General features: G+C 45.5%; 1 protein-coding gene across 1 annotated transcript in view; it reads right to left on the bottom strand.

The window, feature by feature from the left end:
* Window positions 1-7,035: 7,035 nt before the first annotated feature.
* LOC146035697 (uncharacterized) overlaps window positions 7,036-12,904 on the bottom strand; it is a 102,693-nt gene continuing 96,824 nt past the window's right edge. The window contains exon 6 of the mRNA XM_083159285.1: window positions 7,036-7,126. The gene's annotated coding sequence lies outside the window, so the exon portion shown is untranslated. The remainder of the gene's footprint in view (window positions 7,127-12,904) is intronic.

Raw genomic sequence — 12,904 nt, 5'->3', positions numbered from 1 at the left:
TTTTTACCTCAGGCCAAGTCGTCTCACTCCCCTCACTTGGCATTAGTCAGGTTATTTGAATCAACAGTTGTGGAGTTGTGGGCATTTCTTTATTCTATGCTAGTTAGGGACTGCCCCTTTTACCCTGGATTCACCACCCACCATAACCCATTCAAACCTTTTTTTTTCTTTTGCCATTGGGGTTTGTCAACCTCTTTGTAGCAGGAAAGAACGGCAGCCCAGTGGCTAATGCGCTACTTTATGTATCTGACCAATACACTGATCTAGTATGACCTACCCTCCTGGGGGTCAGGGACACTGGTTGTCTAGCCGGCCTATTATGGTGTATTGGGAGGAGAGTCGGGGCCTCGGTACATTCTATTTGAGAATGGCCCATAGGCATCACATTGGATCAGTGTACATCGTATCGCTGATAAACTGGCCGTTCTTTCTTTCTCCCACCAAGTGTTGCAAAATAAAAAGGTTGACTGATTTTAATGGCATTTCTGTTGTCGGTGTCATTATTTGTAGATAAGTATTTGATTGTATTCATTAGCAAAAAAGGTTAAATGTGTGTGGTTACACTCAATGTCACATCTGCTGATAAGTTTCATTCAAAATATTTACCCCATCCAGCCACAACCAATATGATTTATTGCTAGATTTACCCAATATCTTTGAAATTCTCTTCATTGTTTAAATTGAATACCAAATGTTACAGTCACTACTTACACCTGTACTAAATATTACTTTTACACATCAATAATCAATAATGACAAAATCATTGGCTCAATAGGCAGCCTAATGTGCGCCTCCTGTAAGGAGTCATGTTGGGAGGTATGCATCTAGCAGTGAACAGTATTTGTTGCCGTGGCTGACTGCCCCTCATTTCTCCTGTTCTGCCACATGAGGCATGAGAAAGGTTCCCTTTACAGGGAAGGATATGACCATACACTACCTACAAGATCTCATTGTGTATGGCCACAATATTTGCTGGTTTCAGGATATCAGATAAAATATCTGCTGGTCTGACAGACATATCGGATAGTGTATGCCCAGACATATACTTTTTAAAAAAAAGGGAAAAAAAGGGTTTCAATAAACATACTAGGATAGTACATTCATGTTATTGATAGTGGATGAATATACAATAAACATTCTTGTGTGATTTATATTATCACACAAATAGTTGGGGTGCTACCTCCTGGTTTTGTTATACCCCATTTCTGACACACAAAAACCAGGGATTTTGCCAGGGCAAGCGGTAATTTCCTATGTTGTGTCTTTTTTTTTTTTTTAAACACACTTTATTGGTTGGAACATGTCAGAATACAAACAGGTGAAAGCTCAACGACAAGGTACAACAAAAAAAAAAAGGATGCAAACAATATACGAGACTAGTTTGCCGCATTGTCATGTTCCAGAGAAAAAAGGAAGAATGGAAGAGAGAAGGAATTTTCTGTTTTTTATAAGAGGAGATGAGAAAGGGGAGAAGGAGAGATAGGAGAAAGAGAAGAGAGAAAAAAGGGAAAAAGAAGAGAAAAACAAAAATGAGAGGGGCAAAGGGAGTCCTCCCGGTGGCAGCAGGGCACACCGCCCCTTCTGAGGAAGCCAGGCGGTGTCACAGTAAGGCATGGAAAAGGGATGAAGGGAAAGGGTGGGGGGAGTTAGGGGGGGGGGGAGGTTAAGGGGAGGGGGGTGGACTTCCGTTAGTCTAGATCATATGGAGGGGGGGCGTTCTGGAAAGTCAACCAGGGTGTCCACACCTTACGAAAGGATTTGAGAGAGTGGCGTATAGTTGCAGTCAAATACTCCATTCTATAAGTATACCATATACGAGAGAGTATTGGCTGCATATGGGCCGGATCTGTTTTTTTCCAGTCGGCTGCTATTTATAAGGTTTCCACCTCTTTCCTCCTGTGTCGTGTCTTAAGGTGGGTACACACGGAACGATGACGGAAGCGTTCCAACATCGTTAACGAGTGTATCAAATCGTTCATCATGCGTACACACGGAACGATTGGATACACTTGACAAAAGATTTGTCTATGATCTTCCTGCATGCAGGAAAGATCATAGACCATCGTTAACGATTCATGGGTACGCGCATCGTTAACGATGCACGGAACAATTTGAACGATTGGTCGTTCCCATCGATCGGGAACGCCCACATCGGGCTTCAAATCTATCCGTGTATACCCAGCTTTAGTGTGAATGGGTGTGAGTGAAATTCCCAGGGGTAATGCTCTGGGAATTGCACACAGGTTTTTTGTAGGGTTATTCCTGGGAATTACATGGGTGTCCGCCAGTGTGAACCAGGTGCGACCTGGTATTTTCACACAGGATGTAAAAAATCAAGCTGATTGGGGAATGATATCAGGTGACATGTGACGTCCATTTAATGCTGCAGAGAGGAGATGGCACACAGGAGGGATGAGGAGGTGCTGGAGCTTCTGGCTGTGAGAGGGGAGCGGGAAATAAAGAAGACTGTCTCTGTCAAGAATTTGACAATGTACTACAACATATCAAAAATACTGTCTGCCCGTGGCATCCATCAACCCAGCAAGAGGTTGTGAATGAACTTAAAGCACTTCGTAAGCAGTACTCCAAGGTGCATTATCTCAACCGTCAGCCATTATTAAAGCAATGCAGTGTGCTTTCCCCACCCATGACTTTGTGGTGAGAAAAAAGACCCCTTTAAATGACATCATCTTAGCCAGCCATTTAAAGCTGTTCTTTGAACAGCCAATAAAAGTTGCTCTTAGATTCCTCACACTTGTTGGCAATGCAGACCTGGGAACTAGTATGAATGGGGCAGACCCAGGAATTTCCTGGGTCCAAGGTGCAGTGTGAAATGCGGTCTGTGAGTTGAAACGATCTGTGCCCTGGCAAAAATGCGGGATTTTGATGGGCAGAAATGAGAACATGGTATTACTTAGACAATCAAATACCAGGAACACCAGAGAAACCAGTCTAAAGGGGTGCACACACAGGCTGCAGCTTGCAGATTTTGAGATTTTGCTTAGTGAAAATCTCCCAGTCACTGCCAGAGATAAGCCAGTGGCCATTTCCAGCAGTAGCCAGTGCATACAGCCGAATAGCCACTGCAGCATGTAGCAAGAATATTCTTTCCTGCAGTGTCTATTCGGCGGGCGTTAGCGTCACTGCAGGGCCACGGATCGCTATCACCCGCTGTCTACACATGGGGTGATTCAGGAAAACATTCTAAGCAATTTTGACGATGAAGTCAAAATCACTTAGAACAATCGCCCCGTGTGTACACGGCTTAATGAGATGCACTCTTCCTTCCACAAATTGAATTAACATTAAAGTGTAATGCTTTATTAACAAACAAAATGTTCAAATACTTTAAATCTAATACCCAATATTTTAATATGGGTACGTCACGTTATTTCAATTTTAAAATCCTATATTGGAAATAAATAGTGAAGGATGTAAATATAAAATCAAGTGTATAGAAAAGAAATTCGAATAGCAAGATATAAAGATTTAAAAACCAGCCTCTGCCTACTGCTTAATTGTGTCCTTATCATTACATTTTAATATAGGCACTACTGGGTTATGTATATTATCAGAGTCCCTTTGGAATAATCTCTCCCTTGAATTATTGATCAATGTGTATGTGTGGTAAAAAAAAAATATATTTTTTGAATTATGGTATGTTTTCCAGTCTTATGTAAGTGGACGTCCTTGAGGATGCTGTTACACCACTTTCTTGCGTGGTGTAATCGATAAAACATACACCAGAATAATAAAATGAGCTTCCTTTATGAGGTAATAGTGTGTTATATACTTATTATCAGAGCCGGTGATAGGGTGTTCGGCGCCCTCCTGCAAAGCAGTGCCAGATTATGGTCCATATGGGCCTGGAGCTGAAATTTATGAATGGCCAATTGTGCGGTGTGACAGGGGGTGAGACCACCGGCAAGGCATTGAGACTAATGATGTGGAGGAAGTGACTAGTGCGTCGGTCTCCAGCCAATCCAGATGCCCCCCCCCCCCATACGCACTCAAACTCCCTCCCTACTCCTTCCCTCAATTGCTTAGGAGTTCAACTTACTTAGCCCACCTAAAAAAGCATTTTAAAAATGTAATTTAAAAATGTATTTTTTTTTAAATGAACATCTTTTTCCTGCCCAGTACCACCATTAGGGAACCAAATTGGCATATCTCATGGCCCGATCTCGCCCATGCTGAAAAAAAAACAGCAAATCTGGACCTATATAGCCACACTTAGGCCCTTATTCTGGTTCACTCGCAAAGGCAAATTCCATCTCAAATGGACAAAACCATGTGCACTGCAGGTGGGGCAGATGTAACTTGTAACGAAAGAATCATATTTGGGTTCAAAGTGAGATCTATATTGCAGTGTAAAAATAAAGCAGTCAGTATTTTCCCTGCACAGATACAAAATAACTCATCCAAATCGAACTTTCTCTGCACATGATACATCTGCCCCACCTGCAGTGCACATGGTTTTGTCCATTTGAGAAGGAATTTGCCATTGCGAGTGAACCAGAATAAGGGCCTTAGTCACTCGGACTCTCGGGGGGTAAGTTAATGAATCAAACCCTTACCTGCCAACTTCAAGTCCAGTTACTGTAGCATTGGAACCGATTGCTGCTCTGTTCATCCACTTTGCTTCTAGCAGGACTCCCATTGACTTCAGCATAAGAGAAAGAAAAGGGTAAGTTGGGAAGAAGGTGAGGATGAAGAAGGTGCAGGGCAACAGAAAGAGTATGAGGGTCACATAAGAAAAATGTGTGGTGGGGCAAATAGCAGACAATGGTTTTGGGGGTCAAATATTGTAATGGTGTAAAACAGAAAAGCAGGGAAATACCAGACAAGGGAAGAGGGGCTGACAAAGATGGGAAGTACAGATAGGCTGGCACAGACAAGGGACAGGCAGAGCGACTGGCACAGACAGGGGACATGCAGAGAGGCTGGCACGGACAGGGGACATGCAGAGAGGCTGGCACAGACAGGGGACAGGCGGAGAAGTGGGCAGAGAGGCAGGTACAGAAAGGGGACCTGCAGAGAGGGAGGTACAGATAGAGGATGAGCAGAGAGGGATGTACAGACAAGGGGTGGGCAGAGAGGGAGGTACAGACAGGGGACGGGCAGAGAGGGAGGCACAGACAGGGGATGAGCAGAAAGGGAGGTACAGATAGGGGACCAGCAGAAAGGGAGGTACAGATAGGGGACCAGCAGAGAGGGAGGCACAGACAGGGACTATAAGAATGACCGGCACAGACTTGTGACGAACAGAGAGGGAGGTACAGACAGGGGACGGGCAGAGAGGGAGGCACAGACAGGGGATGGGCAGAGAGGCAGGCACAGACATGGGATAAGCAGAGAGAGCGGTACAGACAGGGAACGAGCAGAGAGGGAGGCACAGACAGGGACTATAAGAATGACCGGCACAGAATTGTGACGAACAGAGAGGGAGGTACAGACAGGGGACGGGCAGAGAGGGAGGCACAGACAGGGGATGGGCAGAGAGGGAGGTACAGACAGGTGAAAGACAGAGAGGCAGGCACAGACAGAGGATGAGCAGAGAGGGAGATACAGATAGGGGACCGGCAAAGAGGAAGGCACAGACATGGGATAAGCAGAGAGAGCGGTACAGACAGGGGACGAGCAGAGAGGGTGGCACAGACAGGGACTATCAGAATGACCGGCACAGACTTGTGACGAACAGAGAGGGAGGTACAGACAGGGGACAGGCAGAGAGGGAGGCACAGACAGGGGACAGGCAGAGAGGGAGGTACAGACAGGTGAAAGACAGAGAGGCAGGCACAGACAAGGGACGAGCAGAGAGGGAGATACAGATAGGGGACCGGCAAAGAGGAAGGCACAGACATGGGATGAGCAGAGAGGGAGGCACAGACAGGGGATGGGCAGAAAGGGAGGTACAGACAGGGGACAAGCAAAGAGGGAGGCACAGACAGTGGATGGGCAAAGAGGCAGGCACAGGCATGGGATGAGCAAAGAGGGAATTACAGACAGAGGACAAGCAGAGAGGGAGGTACAGACAGGGGATGGGCAGAGAGGCGGGCACAGACCCGGAGCAAGCAGAGAAGCAGGCACAGACCAGTGAATGGCAGAGAGGCAAGTACAGAGAAGGGATGGGCAGAAAGGTTGGAGAAGAGACAGGAGAAGAGCAGGATGGCATGCACAGACAAGGATCAGCAGAGTGTGGCATAGAAAATAGAACAATAGAAAGGTGAGCACAGGAATGGAAGGGCAGGGAGATTGGCAAAGGAGACGACTTGCATAGAGGCTAAATGTAGACAGGATAACATCATAATAGCTGGTTCACACAGAACAGCAGAAAGGATGGCACAGACAAGGATATGCAGAGATAATGTCGTCAACAGGACAAGGGCAGGAAGACTGGCATATGCAAAAAATGGCAGAGAAGCAGGCCTATGCATGAAAATATCCAAGACTGGCACGTGTAAGAAATGAACAGGGAGACTGGTATAGGCAGGAAAAGAGCAGGGTGGCTGACATATGCAGGAAAAGGGCTGCGAGGCTGGTATAGGCAGGAAAAGGGCAGGGAAGCTGGCATAGGCAGGGAGGACAGAGAGGTTGGCAAAGGCAGGGAAAGGACAGGGAGGCTGGTATAGGCAGGAAAATGGCAGGGAGGACAGAGAGGTTGGCAAAGGCAGGGAAAAGGGCAGGGAGGCTGGAATACGCAAGGAAAGGGCAGGGAGGCTGAAATAAGCAGGGAAAGGGCAGGGAGGTTGGAATACACAGGAAAAGGGTAGAGAGGCTGGCATAGGCAGGTAAAGGGCAGAGAGGCTGGCATAGGCAGGAAAAGGGTAGAGAGGCTGGCATAGGCAGGAAAAGGGTAGAGAGACTGGCATAGGCAGGAAAAGAGCAGAGAGGTCAGGTAAAGTTAGCAGGGCTACCATAGTCAGAAAAATGCAGAGGGTTTCACATAGGCTGGAAAGGGCAAAGGAGCTGGCAAAAAACGGAGAGAATAGCTGCAGATATACTTACCATGCCTTGTTCCAAGTGCCTTAGTTGCTGCAGCCTGCAGGCCATTGTAATAGGAACAAAGGGAGTCATGCAGACCAGACTCCTGCTGGAGCTCTGGTGCGGATCACTTCACTTTCAACTAAAAAAACAAACAAATCAAAAACCTTAAAAAATATAGGGACATGGCTACATGGGAAAGGGGCGTAGGCCAAACTGTACCAGTGCAAATTACAACGCGCAGTGTTATATGTTATTCACATTACACCACACAGTTTTGTCTGTTATTCACATTACATCACACAGTAATACCCCTTATATGTTACACCAGGGTCTCACTAACTTTTTTTCAGTTGAAGGCACTCTCTGGGTCTCCATGATTTTTTTCAAGACAGCCTTCAGCCAAAATAATTACCAAGCGATTCCTAGTTGGGATAAAATGAAGGGCCTAAATGGTGTCATCCTTCACAAAAATAGGATAGAGAAAAACTGCGCAAATTTTTACCCATTTCCCCCTCAGTCTCCCTCTTATTACCACATCCGTCTCTCTCCAATTGCCCCGTTCTATGTCTGCCATTGCAGCACCCTCCATGTGTCCCGTCTCCATATGTCTAAAATCTCTGTATGCAGTCCCTTCCTTCATAGGGAACAAAGCGGCCACCATCTCTATAGAAGGGATGTCGGGTGACGGCAGTCAGAGTATCAAAGCCAGAATCCTGTGTAACATCCAATGTAATGTCAGAGGAGAACCATGTAGCCCATCTACTTTAGTTTGTCCTTTAACGATGCCCAACTCAGAAACATTGCAATCGTAAACATCACACCACCTCTAAGGCGATGGCCAATCCTTTATTACAGAAACCCATGGCAATCATGGTGCATGGCTCTAGTAAAAGCAATGCACAGTACACAAATTCCTCATGCCACCCACCAAACATGTCAGAGGACTGTATGATATTCAGCAGTGAATGGTAAGTATAGTCAGCGAGTCACCTCCTGCATGTGCTAATGAAACAATAATATCACATAATGCTAAATAAAAGAGGGAAACTAAGGACACATGGTTTAGGCCCATTTAGTTACTATGAACAGAACCACTGCTGTAGACAGAGTAAAGGTGCATACACACTGGGCGATTCGCAGCCCTGCCAATATAGTTAACTATGCTGCCTGTTGAACAATATAGTGCATACAGATGGGGCAGGTCCCATCTTGGCAGGGGATGGCGCTGGCGTCGCCAGCCGCCATCCCCCGCCAGCGCCATGGCGATGGTGAGAAGGGGACGCGCGCGCACGAGAGGCGCGCGGGTCCCCTTCCGACAGCGCTTCCATCCGTTCCCCCGGGTCCCCGTCGGCTTGCCGGCGGTAACCCGGGGTCCCCGCCGCCTGCCCGCATCCCCCCCTAACCCTGTCCGTCTCCCTGAGGCGGAGACGGACAGGGTTTCCGTCGCGCTGGCGACGGAGACTGAGACGCGCGTGCGCGTGAGACGCACGCGCGTCTCAGTGTATTCGCTGGTGCGGCTGCTGGCGGGTCGCCAGCGCGGACGTTCTGGCGACCCGCCAGCCAGGATGGGACCTGACCCATCTGTACACACTGAAGGATATCGTTAATGTTATCCTTCAGTGATGTCACTATGTCCCCCAGCTGAAAATGCAGTCATTTAATGATATGTCAAAATGAGCTGCATGCACAGCAGACGGTGGGGTGTATGGGGGTTGTTAATGTCCCATGGTAGTACGCATCATTGGTTGATCATACCACGCACACTAATATTTTAAATGATATTGCTCCGAAGGGCCAAAATGAGATATATTATTTTTTATATTTTTATTTTATCACTGAGTGGAGCAGTATAAGGAGAAGTTACAGGATAGTATCGTTGGTTAACTTACATATAACACATACTGTACATAAGATATAAATACAGTATATAGCAGCCGGGTCACTGGCACAACACTGAAAGAGATAGACATCCTGGTCATGGGGCTAATACTGGAACCTAACATAAAGGCCCTTCATAGGGTGATTTACAAACAATTTGGGAAAATAAATTGCATGTACAGTGCCCAGATTACATGTATATGACAAGAGGTGCGATGCAATGCGTGTTCCTGTGCATTGCATCGCACCTCCAAGGTTACACCTGCTACTTTTTTAAGAATACGAAAAATTGTATTCATATTCTTAATATGAATAAATATGAATGAATATGAATGAATACGACTGGTGTAGTCGTATTTTCATTTGTATTCAGGAGGATAATTTACTAATCTCTCGTATTTGACTGATTCGTATTATCCGATGGCGTACTGGTTCATATTTTTGCCGATTTGAATTCGTATTTTAAATCCAAATTCCTATTTTAAAATCCAAATTCGTATTGGCAGCCTGCACGGATCAGTCAGATCCATGGAGGCTTCAGTGTGTAAAAAAAGAAAGAAAAATGGTTGGTACTTGTTTCCTAGCATGGCACCCACGATTTTTATCTGATGCCATTGTTTTGATCGCAATTGTACAGGCACCCTGATGGGTGATTACTATGTTAAATGCACCCCCATTGTTAACGCCACCCCCACTATGAACGCCAACCCATAGCGAGCGCAGAGAGCCCGCGAGGGGCGGCGGTACGTGTCCTCCGACCTTTTGATACCCCCACTATCCACGTCGGCGTGGAGTTGACTTTATATAGTGTGGCGAGCGCAGCGAGCCACCGAGCCTGAAGCGTGGCGAGTGCAGCGAGCCCCGCGAGGAGGCGTACATTACTTCACATGTATTCCGCATCCTCACGCTTCAGGTTCGGTGGCTCGCTGCGCTCGCCACACTATATAAAATCAACTCCAAGCAGACGTGGATAGTGGGGGTATGAAAAGGTCGGAGGAGGCATACCTCCGCCCCTTGCGGGCTCACTGCGCTCGCCACGCTTCGGGTTGGCGTTAATAGTGGGGGTGGCATTAACAATGGGGGTGCATTTAACATAGTAATCACCCATCAGGGTGCCTGTACAATTAAAAATCGCATCGCATGCCATTGTAATGGCATGCGATGCGATATTAAAATTGTACAGTGCGGGTCTTAGGACCCGAAAATCGGGTCCCATCGCATCCCATTGCATCCCTTAATTAGTGGTATGCAATGGCATACGATGGGCGCCGTGCTAGGAAACAAGTACCAAATAAATATATATATATATTTTTTTTTAACGGCGTGGGGTCCCGCCACACGGCTATAATCAGCACCAGGCTCAAAGAGCTGGGGCTGGTTTTAAAAAAATCAGGGAAAATTTTGTGTAGGGCTCCACTGATTTTTTTAAACCAGCCCCAATCTCCAGGACCGGGTCTGGTTCCCAAAATATAGGGGACAAATTGAATAGGGGTCTCCCATATTTTAAGAACCAGGCCCAACCAGCCAGCAGGGTAATGCCACAGCCGGGGGGAGACTTTTTATACAAGTTCCCCCAGCCAAAGCATTCATCCCTACCGACCAGTCAGTCTGGGCAGGGGTCCTGGGAGAGTGGGTACCCCCCAAACAAGGGTTCTTCCCCTCATCCAGAACTTACCTGCCCAGGCTGAAGCCTGGTGCGGTCCCCGGTACCCCATGGCTGATTAAAGTGTAAAAATTGAGAAAACCATTGGATTTTGCTGTGGAACTATGAGTCCCAGCAAGCCTGGAATGCATACTTAGACTTGGAGCACCACAAGTCCCAGCATGTGGCCCATTAATGGGCTTGCTGTGACTCTTTGTTCCACAGCAAAACCAATAGTTAAATAAAAGCAGAAAAATAAGAAAGAAAAGGATTGTCTCTTTGTTGGCGCACTTAATGAAGAAAAGAGGAGTAATTTTAAAATTTACCTTTTATTAATAATTATTTTAAAGGAATATTGTTTGTGTGAAATTTATTCAAGGTATTCAAAAATTAATAAAATGAGTATTAAATTATTGTTCTGGCTGTGTGTGTCATTTCATTTCTCCATTATTTCTATTATGGTGGTCTTATTATATCTTGATACAATGTTAAACCAAAACCTAATGTATTTGTGCTATACAGTGATAGCCTTATACTAAATGTCAATTTGTTCAAAAGGATTGGTATGTTAATTTTGTAACTGTTGTTAAGAGCAGACAGGAAAAAATATGTGAAACGCGCCTCGGCAACGGCGCTGTGTGTGTTGCAATTGAAAAAATGTTTTGTATATGATGTGTCTTAATAATAGATATCTGTAATAATAGACTGCAGCCTGTAATCCCTAAAGTTACCTGCGAGTAAAACAGGAAAGCGATAGCTGCTATCAGATACGCTGTATACCAGCCGGTACACAAGGCATTTCGCTGACTATAACAGAGACCACTCGCCCGGCTAACTAATAAACTGCCGGCTGCATTATAGGAAACATAGCCAATGTGACTGTTAAGGTGCCCATAGACTATGAGATGCGCACTCCCGCGCTTCCCATCGTACAGTACAAAAAGTATGTGCTGCACATACTTTTTGTACTAGCTTTACATCGTATCGCATCGCATTGCATGCACAATGCATGCACAAGGCATGCGAAGCGAGACGGACCGTGTATGGGTACCTTTATACAGGCGGACAAATTAGACATCGCTTTGCCGCCTCACTAGTGACAGCATTGCCTGTGGTTCGCAACACTTGAATACTGGTGTGCAGTATCCAGCACATTGTACCATCTGTCGGTCCATGGTTGATATGAAAGAGAAATTTTTATGGATGGGGAATACAAATAATGCCTAATACAAAAATTGGAATAAAGAATAAGAGATGTACTATGCTGGTATTGTGCGCGATGTATTAGGCATTATTTGTATTCCCCATCCATAAAAATTTCTCTTTCATATCAACCATGGACCGACAGATGGTACAATGTGCTGGATACTGCACACCAGTATTCAAGTGTTGCGAACCACAGGCAATGATACATTACTAAGCCGTAGATCGCATGTATGGACACAAAGTCTAATATTATTGAAAAATTACTCTCACTCTCTTATCTCATAGCTTGGTATCCATGGCCTGTCAATCTGGGTGTCTTTCTAGTATGTATCAATCAGGCTAAGGAACACGCATATACATAAACATGCGTCAAGGTATTACAAATCATTAAAACACCATTAGAATACTTTCAGATGGATTTAAATAAAGTGTCAGAAATCGCTTATATTTCTCACACTCCTAATCAAAATTGACACTTGCCATGCTACATAACGGCGATTATCACTACTTGTTTCTGAAGATAGCGGGGTCCTGGAATCATAATCCCTCTACACCATATCAGTATTCTTCGCTCTGAAATCAACACTTGCAACAAGAATACCCAAATTAATTCAAAAGGAGGGACGATCACCAGATCTCCCAGTGTGTATCCAGCTTATGAAATTAGAGCACACGCACACTGGCAACCTAGGGGAGGTAACTCCCGCAAACCAATTAACATCATTGGAGGAGAAAATTCTAACTTTCTATTTAAATCCCACTGAGGCAGCAGAGCGGCTTGCCTTGAAAAAGCGGGGAGCGAAACGCGCGCCGGCAGCACGGCCGTGTGGGGGGCTAATGTGTGCATTGTCTCTGATTTATTCAATATAGGTGTATTCAGCGTCTATAATCTCTAGCCCTTTTCAGGGCTGTAATTGTATACTAGCACTGTACTACAGGACTGTGATCAATTGCCAAACGCAGCATCTGGCACACTTTTATGTATGCTAGTGCTGTGATCCATTACGTATACACCAACGTATGCCTCAGGCAAAGTGTATTGTAACGGACACTGACAATTGAGCCTATAGACCAGTTATCCATAGGACTAGTTCGTTTGACTGTATCATTATAGTAATATATACAACAAGCCGCAGGCTTGACACTGCATTTGTGTTAAAGCAAAACAGTCAGCGTATGAGTTCCTGTGCA

The sequence above is a fragment of the Crinia signifera genome, chromosome 9 (assembly GCF_055691185.1).
Source record: "Crinia signifera chromosome 9, ASM5569118v1, whole genome shotgun sequence".
In the NCBI taxonomy this organism is placed as follows: Eukaryota; Metazoa; Chordata; class Amphibia; order Anura; family Myobatrachidae; genus Crinia; species Crinia signifera.
The sequence above is the reverse complement of the archived record's forward strand: the minus strand, read 5'-3'. Positions and strand labels throughout refer to the sequence as shown.